General features: G+C 36.2%; 1 long non-coding RNA gene across 1 annotated transcript in view; it reads left to right on the top strand.

Moving 5' to 3' along the window:
- LOC116450091 overlaps nucleotides 1-14,659 on the top strand; it is a 67,280-nt gene extending 52,621 nt beyond the window's left edge. Inside the window, exons 9-10 of the long non-coding RNA XR_004242675.1 lie at nucleotides 14,143-14,201; nucleotides 14,568-14,659. This is a non-coding gene — a long non-coding RNA (uncharacterized LOC116450091). The remainder of the gene's footprint in view (nucleotides 1-14,142; nucleotides 14,202-14,567) is intronic.
- Nucleotides 14,660-15,297: the final 638 nt, after the last annotated feature.

Below are 15,297 nucleotides of genomic sequence, written 5' to 3'. Positions count from 1 at the left end.
TAAGTAGGCAAACATCCTTTCTTTTACTTTTAACATCATTTAGTGAAGGAGAGGAGGTGGGAACAGAGAATTATTAGTAGGATGAACTTAATGTAGAAAATGAAAATAAATGTTTCCCCATAACTGTTACAGGGAAATTAATTTAACTATTGGCCTAAATTGAAATGAAAAAGCTGCCCTTATTTAAAAAAATTTCAGTGCATATAAATCTTTCAATAATTGCATTATTATCAGCAAACTTTTATTTTAATGCCTGCAAGAATATTTGGTATACAAGTTTATTCAAAAGTACTGTGTAATGTCATGTTGAAGGAAGTTGTCTGCATTTTACTTTTTTACCAGTGTATCATCTGTATCCTTGTTTGTTGGAAAAGAATGGTTTCATGTCTGCGTTCCCAAATCAGTCTTTTAATTCTTACAATTCCTATTAATTCTTATTAATTGATAAGGTGGTTCTACACAATAGCTGGGAAAATACTGTTGACTCTTCTACATTTTCATCTGGACCAGTCTGATTTTCCTTGGAAGATAATACCTGAGGAATCAGGCATCTCCTCATGTTTTTTTCTTAATTGATGGAAAAGAACAGACAAAATATGTATAATACTTTTCAAACATTCCTTAAATAAAATTTTTTATAGATAATTCCCTTCTGTTCATTTTTAGCAGAATTTCAATTCTGCCTGTTTCCAGGATTTAAAGAGGAAACAGATGGAGAATATCAGGTCCCCAAGATTTGGGAAATTCTGGCACAGGGTCTTACTCAGCAGATGAACTTTCTGTGTGCTGCACCAGGTAAAACAATCCCTGTCACAGTGAAAGGGACCAGCACTTTTACTGTTCATGCATTCCACTTGAGGTTTTATGTTGTGTATGGTTCTTATTACAGCAGTTATGGGAAAATTTTTGTTGTACCAGTTAAGCTCTATAACTATGTTTTTGTGATGTGTGAAATAGTCCTTAAGTCCAAGAAATCCTAAATTTTAATTTTTGACTTCAAATTCAGCTCTGAACTTATTTATTTGCTCAAGTATAAAATGATAAAGGTGCCTGTCCAATACTCTTAAATTATAACTTTTTTAATTATATGGTCAATTAAATTAGATTTAACCTTAACAGAACTGAGCTCAGTTCCAAAGGAACTTACCATTGCTTTTCATCCCTTCACATCTCAGACTCCCTCATGAAACAGATGTCTTGCTAAGGCCCTAAATGTGAGATATGTTGAATTATAAGGAGGAAGTTCTAGAGTCTCATAGGCTTCAAAGAGAAAGCCATAGACTGTTCCATGTAATGAGGAAATTAGTCTAATTGCTTCTGCTAATTGCAGCTGTTGGTGGGTGGCAGAGAGAAAGAAATGACAGCTAGTCTCAGACTTCTTGGTTATGTGTCATATCTCACCTCAGAGGACTGTGCAGCGGGTCAAGGTGCTTTTGGGGAGATGACACTCTTACACTGCTCTTAACAAACTATTGAAGTTCTATGAACAAAAGTCTGATTGTAACATGATAGAACTACTGATATCAAAGTGTCACTTGGGAGAAGTGGCTCAAATCTCTTATGTCCAGACAAAACACATGCTAATGGTGGTCTCTGGCCAGGGATGCTGAGCATCTGTGTATTTCCATGATGTCCATGGGAACCAGTGGGTACTTAACACTTTTGAACTCAGTTATTTATACAAATTCCCTGCGTTTTCTGTGCTTACTCCTAGTCAGAGCAGTGGCATTTCTCTGAAGATTCACAGGCTTTATCCTCTATCTGCTGATCTAATTAGCTTGCCTGAGAAGCAAAACAGATTAGCTGTCTTGAGCCAGAGGCATATGCTAATGGAGCTAGGAGATAGCTTTATACCACACAGCTGTATCCTCAGAGCTAGATTCAAAGGTCTTGAACACCCACAGAACCATTCCCATTTATTTCAGCAGAGCTGGGCTAAGGCCCTGAGCTTTGAAACTGTTTGTCTCAGAATGTAATGTACATGGGTGTCAAGCATGGCTGTGCCCTAAGAGCAAAATATTAACCTATAGTAACAGTACTTTGCACTTACCTAGCAGCTCTCAAATAATAATTTCTGTGCACTTTAATTAATTAACCTTTACAACAACATGTCTTTGAGGGTGAGCTAAGGATCAGAACTGAGTGACGAACTTAAAAAGTCTCCAGTTATTCATTTATGCTGAGACTATTTTTGATTGGAGTGTATTTTTTTCTTTTTTCAGATTTTCTTACTCATAACACTGTTTTTAAAAGCATGTTTTAATCATAAGCACTTAAATATTCGTCAAGCAAAAATGAATGTTCGTACTTTTACTGGCATCTATTGGGTAACAGTTCATTGCTTCTGCCTTTTACTGCTTCTCCTTTCACTGCACCTGCTGCCTCTTTCCCCATAGCCCTTAATCATTTTCTGGTGTCCTCACCAGTCCCTATTAAAGCAATGCTGATTCTTAAACCTCTTTTTTCCAGTGTGAAATCCAAAATATTAAGACAGGTGAAATCATTTATGTGTTGCATTGAACTGGTGGGCAAAGATGGACAAAGTGGAAAACACACCAGACGTCCCAATTCACTGTATTGATGAAGGCTCAGAGTTTCATTAACAGCTCTTTAGGAAATTGCTCTTAAAGAGATGACAAGTAAAAGACATTTGTGAATATTTTTGAATAATCAATATATTTCATTTTCCTGTGAGTTTTAAATTCTTTGGGCATTATATTAATGGTAGATATGTACAGAGTGTAGAAGTCCTGATTGTTGTTTTCTAGTCTTTAAACAGCACTGTGTCTCTTACCCATGGGCTAAAACAGTGCAACATATAGACTTTTCTAGAAGAAAAAATCTTTAATTTTGGTTGTTAAAGTTTAGGTAATGTCTAAATATTCTGCTGGAGAGTAAAATTTGGAGTGAAAAGAGTACAGAAATACCAGACTAAATGGGCTCTGTTGGATCTAAACCAGTAACCAGCTAAAAAAAAATTGGAAAAGGATCTTGATTCTCCATCTCCCTTTCCTGACACCTAGAATGAGTTCCTTTTCATCATGAGTATACTTTTATTAAGTTTTCCAAAAAATAAAAAAATCTTTGGGTTTCTTTCATTTGGAATATTTACTTCCTGGGAATTATTAGTTAATGCATCTTGAACTACATTAGCTGATTCAGGTTTGTGGTTGATCTGATAGCTATGTTCCATGAGTCCCATGTGCCATCTGGCTGCCGTTCCATTTGGATCATGTTTAGTCATTAGTTGCTAAAAAGATCTATGGTCATTTACCTTAGTGAATCAGAGCTGGAGTTTAGCATTATTTTTATATGACGCTAAAAGTCTTTTTTTAAAGACTTATTTTTTAGGTTTGCTTTTTAATTTTTTTAACTCCACACATTCACTTTTAGGCTTATATTTTTAATTGCAATATTACAAATATTACATGTTGTTTGTTGTTTATACTGAGTCATTATATAATGACCCTGTGCTAGGATTTCTCTTGAAGCCTAAATGTTCCTTATTGTTCTATTGTTTCATTTAAAAGAACAATCATTGGTGACATGTAAATGAGTAAAGTTTTATAAAAATAACTTGGAATAAATTTTTAATAAGATGTATTATTATCCTTTGACTCATAGCAAGTCATTCATAAACACCATTAAATCCTGATAATTATAGCTGTAGCTGCAGGGTTACTACCTTTACAGTCCTTATGCAGACTTCATTTAGAGGTCCAGTGGGGACATACACACAACTGCTACAAAATGTTGCTATTAATGGTTTCCTTTGGAACCATTGTATTGTGCTAGATTAAACATTCACTCATGAAACAAAAATGTTTATAGGTCATCTAATAGCTAAGCATTTTGTGACTTAAAGTAAATCCTTCAGCATTGGATTGCAGATTTTAGGACTTGCACAGTTTTCTTTTTTTTCTTCAGTGTGCAACAAGAAATATAGAGATTTTGTACTGCAGCAAAAAACTCAGCAATTTTCTCTGAATAATGCAGCAATCACCATTTCCCCCAAAATAAATTGGACTATTTTGGTTTATAAAGCTGCTTAATAACTTTTGCAGTACCTCCTTTTCTTTTTTGCCCGCTTGTTGCCCAGTTTCAGAGTTACCTTCTGAGATAGAAAGGATGCTGGTACTTACTGGTGCTTTCAGCTTCATGCTTATGAAATACATGCTAATATATTTCCAGGAAATGTTGGGTTTAGATGTAAACATCACAGCTCTTGTTCTTCTAGACAATAATCTAGATGTTAATTTTGGAGCTGCATAGACTTTTTGAGTATCTTCTAATGTAAATCACTTCCAGGAACATTCAACAGAAAGGATTTTCAGGAACATCAGTATTGTCACTTCTAAAAACTCTGCTCTGTCCTAAAACAAAGATCTCCCAAGATATTTTTAAACCCCAATGTGCAGTGGACTTTGCACCATCTCCTTTTGCTAGTTGCCATTTTCTTTTTTCCAGTGCAGTTTACTCTTAATTCTCACCAGTGAGATAAGCTAAGCACAAAGCACAGTGGCAGTTCTCAGGACCTGCTTAGCTCTGATGGCCTTTCACCACCTGTGCCATGCTAGCAGTCCCTGCCAAGGATATCAGACATCTGTGAGGAACTGAGCTGATGTCAGCAAGCTGCTATTGTGGTACTAAACCCCTAGAAACTGCTTCCACCTTCGTCTGAGTTAATTTTTACACCACCTTTCTGCAGTCTTCCCTCCACTGTTTGGCTTCCTTCAATGGGCTTTGCTCATTGAAGGCCTCAGAGCTGAGATTTTGCATTATGCCTTTAAAAAACCTGTGACAGAAAGAGATATTCATCATTGCTTTAATTGAAGGCTGAGCCAGCCTTTTGCATTCTGACAGGTGTTAATACTGTTCTACAATTTTGCTAATACTCTTCCATATTCGGAGGACCCCAGATGGACAATATGACTTTTACAAATTAATGGCGCTGTAATTAAAGATATTTCAGCATACCATAAGAGATGAAGAAATGTTTGTTAAACAGAAAAGGTGTTTTGAAATGCTGTGATGATCTGATATACAAAACAGCTTCTAATTTGTTCTCCTGGTACTAATTGCCAGTAGTCACTAGATAAGATTAGACTGATGTTAATTCAGTGTATTAGACAGCAGATAGTTATCCTTGCAGGTGTATTTCTCACGGCCATCAAAGAACTTTAATAAAAAAGGTGAATATTTTTATATAGCAATATTAAAAAAAGGAACTAAATCCTTTCTTTTTTTTCCTCTTTTACTTCTGACCCTTACTTTTTCAGAAGGGTGAAACACTGCTAAGATTTTACACATTAATATAGCAAGTCTTGATATAAACCCAGTTCCTCAGTCTGGGGAGACTCTTCCTTTTTCCGTGTAATAAACATTCCTAAAATCATACTTCAAGTCCTCCTCACTCGTCTTTTAAAAAACATTGCCTGAGAAACAGCGTTAAACTATTATTTCATAAAAGTTATTGAAAATATTTATTGTGGAAATTTTAGAAAGGATGAATGGGAAAGGAGAAAAAAATTAAGGCTAAGGAACATAGAACTAATTACATGTATTCCTTAAGGCTTCTTTAAGGCCTCATGCTGGATACCCAGGGAGCTAGAATGTAAGTTTATATGTCTTAGTAAATCAGCATAATGATTCTTTTTAGTGTTTTGGTGTGACTCTTGGAATTTTTGAGTATTAATAGAAAATAATTCCTGTCTATTCCCTTTCTACATCCCTTAGGGAAAAATTCCTACTTTACAGCCTTTTGCATGGGCATATTTTGCTAAATGTATTTATATTTTTTTTAACTTGTGCAGATTTTCAGAACTTTTGAAGGAATCTCTCTCAGGATTCATAATAATGGAAACAGTGGCGACTGGAGACGTCCCAGTAAAATTTCCTATTGTTGTCAATTCCCCTTAAGAACATCTCATCACTTTATTTAAATGTACATGCTGGTTTATGGGGTATGTATAGTTGCTGGCAAATCCATTGTTTTATCATTCTGAGACCACTAATAACAGGCTCCCGAAATATTGGGGACAGGAAGGAAGTTTAATAATAAATATCAAGTCTACTGTACTTCAATTCCCCCTGCTTTTTATTTATTAAACAGCAACACAGTGGTCAGCCAGTGAATTGCAAATAAACATTGGCCATTTAATTCTTCACCACTTAAGCAAGTGTTGCTAACAAGAGTGGCCTAATGGAAATTTTAGGGTTTCACCCTAAAATAACCCCATACCAGAAATGCATAGCAAAACATAGCTGGCCATTGTCTGTAACCTGCGAACTCTTTCCTTTTCTGACCAGACTCAATTGATATTTGCTCTGCTCTGAATTTTAATCAGTGATGGCATATTTTGGGGATGATACATCCAGAAGTGCTGATAAAGCAGTGAGATGAGCAAATGAATGTAGCACATCTACACAGTGATCCAACATTTGTTGGGTGTCATACAATTATTTTCCTCATGACAGGGAGCTTGAAAACCTGTAGGTAAGTCAGTGTCATTCAGTGTTTCTCTGTGACTTGGACTTGTGGTTTTACGTTTTTGTTCTTGGTTGATTTTTTTGGCTTTTTCTCAGGGGTTCCTGAAAAGGATTTTTAAAAATCTGGATTCTGAAACACATGTTGGTTCACCATAATTTTCTTAGTACTGCTTTTTACATGTAGAATCTGGTTAGGCTAAAAAAATAGTATTTATAGTCTCAGTAAACAGTGTTCAGTGGTGACCTTTCTGCACAAAGGCTGTCTGCTCCAGACACCCTATTAAAGACTTCAGGATGCCTGAGACAGTCCCTGTGTGCCTTGGTACTACAGCAGGTCAAGGAACTCCTTTTAGTCAGTATGGAGATTTACTTTGTAGTGGCATTTCAAAAAGGCTGGGAGAGTTGCCCTGTACTGCACACTCTTCATAATTGCTAATTTCAGGTCTTTTCAGGGTAACTGATTCTGTAATGTAAATAAAAAATTAAGGTTGTGTTTTTAAAGCGTGGCATAACAGAGCAAACGGAAAATTTATATTGTACGCTAAGAAGATTTTTATTAAGACTGAACAACAAAAGATAATTTCTGAAATACGTTGCTTTTTCTTACTGAAAAAACCTAAAATTTATATTTTTTAAAAAAACCCCTCAAGTTGTATTTAAGAATGTAAATATCAAGGCTCTTTTTTCTTAAACTTTACAAGAAGTTAAACTTTCATTGATTTATATAACAGAAATCATAGCAGAAAATACATGTAATGCTGACAAACAATTCAAATCCTCAGATTTTAAAAATAATAATTGTCATTAAAATAACCATTTTAATAAAATTTTATACATATATACATTATATAAATAACCATTTAATACAAAATTTTGAATGGGTTTATACATTGTATACGAAATAACAATTTTAACAACCATTTCATATTTGTACAAACAGATCAATACAAAACACCAATTAACTTGAGGGAAGATTCCTCTGAAGAGACTTTGAAATGTTTAAATTATAATTGTCAAGTAGTCTCATTGAAAATCACCATAGTAGCTATGGAGGCAGAATAGGAGTGCATTGTGTGATGTCTGTGAATCACAAAATAAATCTCAGTCATATACAGATGCATGGAGCCCTGTAAGACACTGAGCACTTTGTGTCTGAGACACTTAAAACGTGCTCACCTTAAAAGCAAGGCAGGTGTGTAAGTGCTTTGCTGGCTCAGGGCCAGTGCCTCACAGGAGTGACCTCAGAGGGTTGGGATCCCCTCCTGCCTCCTGGTGTGAAGATGCCCTTGCTCACAGCAGAGTTCCGTGAAGCAGCACTTCCTCAGGAACACCCAGCCTTCAGGTACCATGTCAAGCTTAGAATAATTTTTTTGTTCTCCCATGTCTTTCTGGAGGAGAAGGTAGAGTGTTTTGAGTCTTGAGAAAAATGTGTGATGTGTACAAAGGACTGTGCAGCATTTCACTTCAGAGCATAGGTTCCTTGTTTTCCATTGTTCTGGATTGCTAGTAGTTTATTCTGGTTAGGTGAAGTAAAAAAAAAAAAAAAACTCTTTTATGAACACTAAAAAAAATTATAGGGAACTTGTGCTTTAAGCATGTTTCAATACAAATTAGGAAACATATGACAGGGTCCATACTTGGTCCTTTTGCTAAAGAAATATATCACATTCGTGGGTTTTTTTAAATTTGTCTGAGACACAAGATACTGAATACATAATGGATCTTTGCAGCTATATGCATCAGGCAATTTAGGGTTCAATCTTTCCAGTTCATATTTCCAAAACGTTTCCAATTTTATGAGAACACCAGCCAGTTGCAGACCTCTTAAACTGTCACCTGAACAACAGTTCTCAGCACAGCTCAGAGATATGGGAAGAAGTGTTCCAGCTTTTGCACAGTATTGCATATTGTTCTCATGGCCTTCTTTATATAGATCATAATTTGTAAAACTAGAAAAAAAAAAAGGTGGCGAAAAATGCTCAGATTAATTGCACCAATGAGAGAATAGAATTTTACTCATTTTTTTTCCCAAATTTTGTGGGTTTCTATTTGCACTTAAGGCTTTTTTTCTACATACAGTTCTGTTGATGTGTGGAGCATGCTGACTCATATTAAATAGAGTTTATTATACAAAAATACAGTAAATATAACTCAAGGCAAGAGGAAAATCTCACTGTGCATTGTGTCTAATTGTTATTTATTGATGTGGGGGTCACAGGAGGCCTTAACATTTTAAAAATTGTCTTCATGGAAATATCTTCTTTTAATTTTTGCAAATCACATTTTCAGCTCAACATTGTGAAGGATGCGAAGCTTTAGATGATACCCGAAGACTTGACAGTATATTATGCCAGGGAGTGACAATTTAAAAGAAAAAAAAAATCCAGTTCCAAGTGTAAGTTTAAAAATGTAACTAAAAGCCTTCATCAAACTTTAAAGAGCTTCTTGTGCTTTTAGCATCTGCTTATTCTGATTTATTGACAATGACACACCTAGCAACAGTCATTCCTGCTGAAGCAATGAAGTAATGGACTTCAGGAGAAAAGGGGAAAAACAAGTAGGTGCTGCACACAGGAGAGAGGCCGCTGATTACAGACCACTAATTTGTTATGCACTCTGGCAAATCAGCAGTGATTCATATGACAAATAAGGAGAAAAAATTAACAGCTGTCATGTTGTGATGTGTTAATTTCCTGACAGTCTCTGCACTGAAGCCAATTACTGATTTAAGGGCAGGGAGAGAGAGCCCTGTTCAAGCTTCTAATTAGGCTTCTTCAAGACTAAAAGGATAAAAGCAAAAATAAGAGCAAGAGAATGAAGCAGGTAGCCCCAGCTTCATAAAGCATACATGCTTTTAAATCCTCAATTAAATAGCTTTAAGCTTAAGAGTGTTTAAGATAAGAATTTAGAAACATTTATTCACTTTTATCCACGACCCAGTGTTTAGTCCTTTGTGTAGTAATTGGGAGATTCAGCAAGCCCAGGGGTCTGCCTTGCCCTCCTCCTGCAGCCGTCCAGGTTCTGGATGTGACCTGCCACTAAAACCTTTGGTTAGCAATGCCAGCACTGGCTCATGGCCTTCAGACCCCACCAGTGTAAAGGGACATCAACAAGTTCTTGCCCTTTTAGCCCTAAAAAGGGTTCTTGTAACTTAAGGGAGCCATAATTGCTGGTTAAGGGCTTGGCTCTGACTCCTACCCTTACATCAGCAGTCCTGACACTCACAGGAGGACTGAGGAGCCTCTGGGCCACGTGTAGGGAGCTGAGCTAATTCTGTGAGCTCTGGAGTGCCTTCACTTGGAAGCTAATTGGAAAGGAGGGCAATCAGCATCCAGCATGATGGAGTCCAGTGTGAGGCAGGAGCTGGAAACAAGCAGTTGTTCTGAGGAAATACCAAGGCACCGGGTGAGTCGTGCTATGGTTGTGAAAGGAACCTGACTCAGTCATGTAATATGATGTGCATTCCCCAACTACCCCTAAAACAGGCAAATAACTGGGTATGGTGTGAAGCATTCCAGTAAAGTAGCTGATTTTGTAAGAAATATTTTATTTTCCTAATGTAACACTGAAAAATTAAACCCAGGTTTCCTGTTGACCTGCAATTTAAACCTACAGTATAAAACTACCAACTGACTGCAAAGAGCCTTTACCTCTTTTTTTGGCATTGACTCAAAAGTGACGTGTTATAAAAACCAGGAATTAGTCACTGGAAAGGAAGCATGGATTTGCTCCAAAAGGAAGGAGCATTTTCATCCGCACAATATTTTAAACTTTTTATTTCATATTCAGATGGTCATGGAGAGTGACTTTTACAAGTTGATACCAAACTTTTTCAGGATTCTCCTCTGCTTCCTAAAATGCAATTATAGTAAAAAATTTGAAAAAATCAATTGCATTTTAAGACGGGCAGCCATGTCTTATTTTTCATCATGGCTCCCTTCATTTGGGTTTAAAATACAGCTCTTCCTTGCTTCAGGAATGGGCAGAAGCGGAACTTTACAGGAAATTCAGCAGCAAATATGATGTGAATTCCTAAAATCACTGAATTTGCACTGGGAAAGAAAGAAATGTTTCTAATGAAGTTCTGCAGCCTGCAACATAGGCCAGCTTCTCCAAAGAAAGTATGATCAGCCCCAGCTTAGGCAGCTGGTAGAAGCTGAGCTGCAATACAGAGTTTAGAATATTTAAAAGGTCCCAGATTGAAATTTCTATGTGTGATTTGCAATAGACTTCAATCACTGCTCTAGACATAAAATAACAACTCTGATGACTAGATGGGATCAACTGGAGAACCAAGTGCTGGTAGGGAAAATTAACTTAAAATATGTGTGTGATGTGTGCCCTAAACTTAATGCTACCAAATATAAATAAATACATATGAAGTCGATGTTGCAATTAAGTTACAGTGGAACAATACACAAGAGACTGGCTTTACTGGGGGAATCAGCTCTGAGTCATTTTAAATCCACTACCTGCAATTCTTCCCCACCTTTATTTGGCAACTTTAGTTAAATAATAATTTTTGTAGGTTTTGAGCAATTACATAAAACAGATTTTGTGCTTTCTTTCTTGTGTTTGAAGGATTTAAGCATCTAAATTAATTTCATTTGTTCTTAACCTGCTGTAAGTTTGTTTGCTACCAGGATGGATGTCTATTTTTAATAATTATTAATAATTTTTGTGTATTTCAATATAAATGATAGTAGGTATGCTGTTGTAAGAGGCAGTAAGACCTTTCTGACATTGATTTTGCTTGCAAGTTCATCCTTATTCTTGCTGGGATGGATAAAGGTAATTCAGTCTCTAGGCTTGCTCAATCCAGATCTACTATCAATTCAATTGAAATATGTCTACATTGAATGTATTATCTTTTTCGGAAGGATAGCTAAGTGAATTAAGCACATGCAATACTTATCTTATCACTGTCCAGGCTAACTTATACTTTATTGATTTATAGTGCCCTTCATAAGCACAAAGGTGTTCTGCACTGTTTTATGCCCATGGACTGCTTCAATCGCCTTTGAAATGCTGCCCCTTCTGTCATTAATTTGCTTTCATACTTGATTGTGCCCAGAGTCAACTGCTGGCTCAAAGCAGAGTCTTCAAACCCTTTTCAGGATTCCTTATCACAGGCTGGACAAGTCATAAGAGGCCAAATCCTGGAGTCCTTCCCAAGCACTGCTGGACTTTGGGAGCCCTGCAGCATTCCAGAGTAGCATGTTGAGTGTTTAGTCCTGGGCATGACTCCGGCTCAGTGCCTCTGCTCTGTGACATATTGACTTGTTCCTTGCTAAGTGGTGTTAAACTGCAAAGGGGAAGTGGTGGAGCCACAAGAAGGAGATGTGTATAATCCCCCACAGGGTCCACACAGATGCAGGAGGGGCTAAGATTCCTGCATGATCTTCCCAATTTCTGCTTCTGTAAAAAAGAAAGGGGCAATCTGACTCCTGGGGCAAATTTAGTTCTCATCCCAGGAAATCTGTCACTGAAGTCAGTGGGTGTTTTGCCTGAATAAGTATTGAGTAAAGACTGAAGACTTTGGCCTAACATTTATATCAAATATGGCCTTCCCAAATTCATTAATTCCAGTTTTAAAATTATATTGTCCATATCTCTTTTTACTGTCCCTGACCCCTTTTGCACACTCTCACCATTAACACTCCCAGTCACAGATATCTCGGAATGTATTCCATCATCAGTAATACATTCAACCTGACTCATATTCATAACCCACTCCAAGTTACTGGTATGAGGAGCATGGCCATGGGTTACTAAACACTGGATTTATAAAATGTGAAGAAAGAAATATGCTGCACTTAAAAGTATCAGAGCACATTTTGCAGTGTGCTTGATCTTTTACACGTGGTCTCGTGCCACAGTCTGCATTAAAAGCAATTAATAATATCGACTCCTGTGTGAGGAGCACTGGTGGATTTTACCTATTCTATATATTTTACTTTTCATGTGATGATGAATAAATTAATCCCATTAATATTTAATTAACTTTAAGTTGAAAGGTGACATCTAACTTAGCCAACTTACTGTTCTGTAGCTAGTTTAACTTTGGATCATGTGATTTTAATTCTTTCCGTATGACCAGGTGACTAAAGGAAAAAAAAAAAGAAAGGGAAATGCACAGATTAATTTCATTCTTTAACCTTCCTAATGCATCTGCTTGCTTGCATCGAGTCGCAGACAGCAGATCATCACATGATTTATAGTAGTGACCGCTGCCTGCATCTCTCAGGCTAATGACACATACACTAAAGTCATTGATTTGTATGAATAGCCTCCGCTCTTCATTTATCACAATTTAATGTAAGAGTTTGCAATGCAGAAAAAAATTTCACATGGGAAGCATGGCCCCACAGGCCTGACCGCTAAGCAGTTATGAATCATTTGCTGCCTTTTAATATATAGACTGTTCTATTCCTGAAAATGCCCTGTAAGGTTGTGTTTCTTTACAGAACACCATTACAATTAAGAACCAAAAGTAGATGTTTTAAGATAAACTATATATGAAGCATGGCAAATTTAAACCATTGTTAGCGCTTCCATTTTCTCTTTTTTTTAATGCAACATAAAAAGCCAATTTTATCATTGGTGTAAGCAGGGACAATCCATTTAACTTTAGCAGAGTTGTACCTGGTTTTGTTAATCCAAATCTGGCCCATAAAGGTTATTGATCTGCCTGTGTAGTACACAGAACTCCAATAAGAATGCTGACCTAAAACCGGAGAAACACTATGAACAAGTAGGATTTGGCAAATAATTTTTTCCACAAGATAAAAAAAATTCAAGTTTAAGTTAGAAGAGAATTCATAGTTTTGCAAACATATTCATTAGGGAAACTTAGAATGGTCATATTTGATTTTTTTTTTTTTTTAAGTTAAGCCAGTACATTGGGGGTTTTTTGTCCTTTAACAACAGCTGAAAATCTCTATTAATTCTAGCTCCTACATTTTTTGGTGTCATAATTTTAAAGGGATGTGAGAATTCAAATGTAAATTAAAAGAAACCTTTATTTTTATTATATTTATTAGTATAAGTATCATCCAAGCCATTAGTTCAAAATTATAACAATAAAGAAATAATTACATCCTTAGTAGGTTCACAAAGCAAAAATGAAGTACAAGATGTTGATTTCTGATGTATTTATAATAGAGTGAAAAATAACAAAAAGGATTTAACTCTGTTTTCCTTATGTAAGAAGAATGATAACATTAATAATCAAGCACAGTATTTGAAACTTAGAAAAGAAAACCTGCTTTTTTTAGTCTTATACCATCTACTGAGATTGTATACGTATGATCATTGTTGACTGTAAAAGATGTTGTGTCTTCCTGGGGACAACTCTGTGTATAGAAATTAAAGGTTTAGCTGTTGGGTTTTTTTTTTTTTAAATATGAGACCAAAAGCCTATCAGTGTTTTGGAGTTCTAAATACAATCTTGCTGGTCACAAAATCACTGTTTTCACTGGAGAAGGCAAACTGAAGGAGTGTTTGTGGTTCCAGAAATTGGTACTTAACAAACAACGACACTAACTTCTTCGGGGAAATATGTACCTTATGTTCCAATACTTGCAGCCTGCAGTAAGGAGACAGTATCTTGCAGAAGTCACAGTTCACCTGATATATTTTCTTTTTTCTCAGGTGAAAAAATCATGAAATGAAGGGAAAATATATGCAGTATCACAATACACAGGAACCAGGTATCCCAAGCATTTTAAACTCTTGCCTTTCTTTCATAAATGTTAAATACTGTTAAATTCTAAAGTGTTTGGCAATGTTTTTAGATGTGCAGAAGAAGTGTGATAAAGCTTCTATTGTGTCAGCCACTGACACTGCCAAGTTATTTTCCCTTAAAGATACACTTTGTATGCAAATGTGTTTCAAAGATTGAAAACTATGAATTTTCTGAATTTTCTTCTTGTATTGCTTGACAGGGACCATGTGTTAGACTGCCAATATTCAAAGAAAAGAAAAAAAGGAGGATTTTTAATGATGACGCTGAAAAATTTTGCATTTTGTCTTTAGATATTTTTGTGTAACCAATCTTGATTTTTTTTTTTGTTAAGTGTGTAATTCAACCAATTCCCAGCACATCATGGGGTGAAATGCAGAAAAAACAAAGTAAAAATTGATCTAGAAGAACTTCAGCTATTGATAAAGCAGGTAAGCATAATGACAAAGCCTCACATCTCCCAAACTTCAGACATTTTTAGTACGGATCTGTTGTTATCACAATAAATCATTGTGGTGAACCTTGGGATGAATCAGTGCAATTTAAGACCATCAGTCACCCTTTTAAACATTCCAAAACAGTTGTGTTTGTACAGTCTGTCATTCAACAGACCTTGCCATTTTTTGTTGCATTTGGAAGAGGTCAAGTAGGCCTGGTGCAAAGCTGGCCCTTGGTGAGGGTGTCCTCTGGCTTTTCCAGGAGCTCCAAAACACTAATCTTTACACCTGAAGTAGTGGCAGAGGTTTTCACTCCAGAGCTGAGGCCAGGACTTCATGATAAGGTTCTACACTTCCTCAACAGGAACAAAATATTTCTCTACTCATTCCTAGTAGGAAGATGACATTTATCTCACATGGATATTGAGATGTTTAATGTTCTGACTTGTTAAGCTGTCGTGCCAGGAGTACTTTTATACATGGCTACTATCTGTGTAGTAATTTATTGTTTTTGTTTAAAATACATCTGCAGTTTTAAAGCTTGCATTCAGTATTTTTCAGATAGAAGTGAGTCTGGTTTTTGTTTCAGGATGTGGCAGTACTTTGCACAGATTCTTTAGCTGCTGT

Source organism: Corvus moneduloides, chromosome 12 (assembly GCF_009650955.1).
Source record: "Corvus moneduloides isolate bCorMon1 chromosome 12, bCorMon1.pri, whole genome shotgun sequence".
Lineage (NCBI taxonomy): Eukaryota > Metazoa > Chordata > Aves > Passeriformes > Corvidae > Corvus > Corvus moneduloides.
Note: the sequence above shows the minus strand (reverse complement) of the source record. Positions and strands in the feature narration are given on the sequence as shown.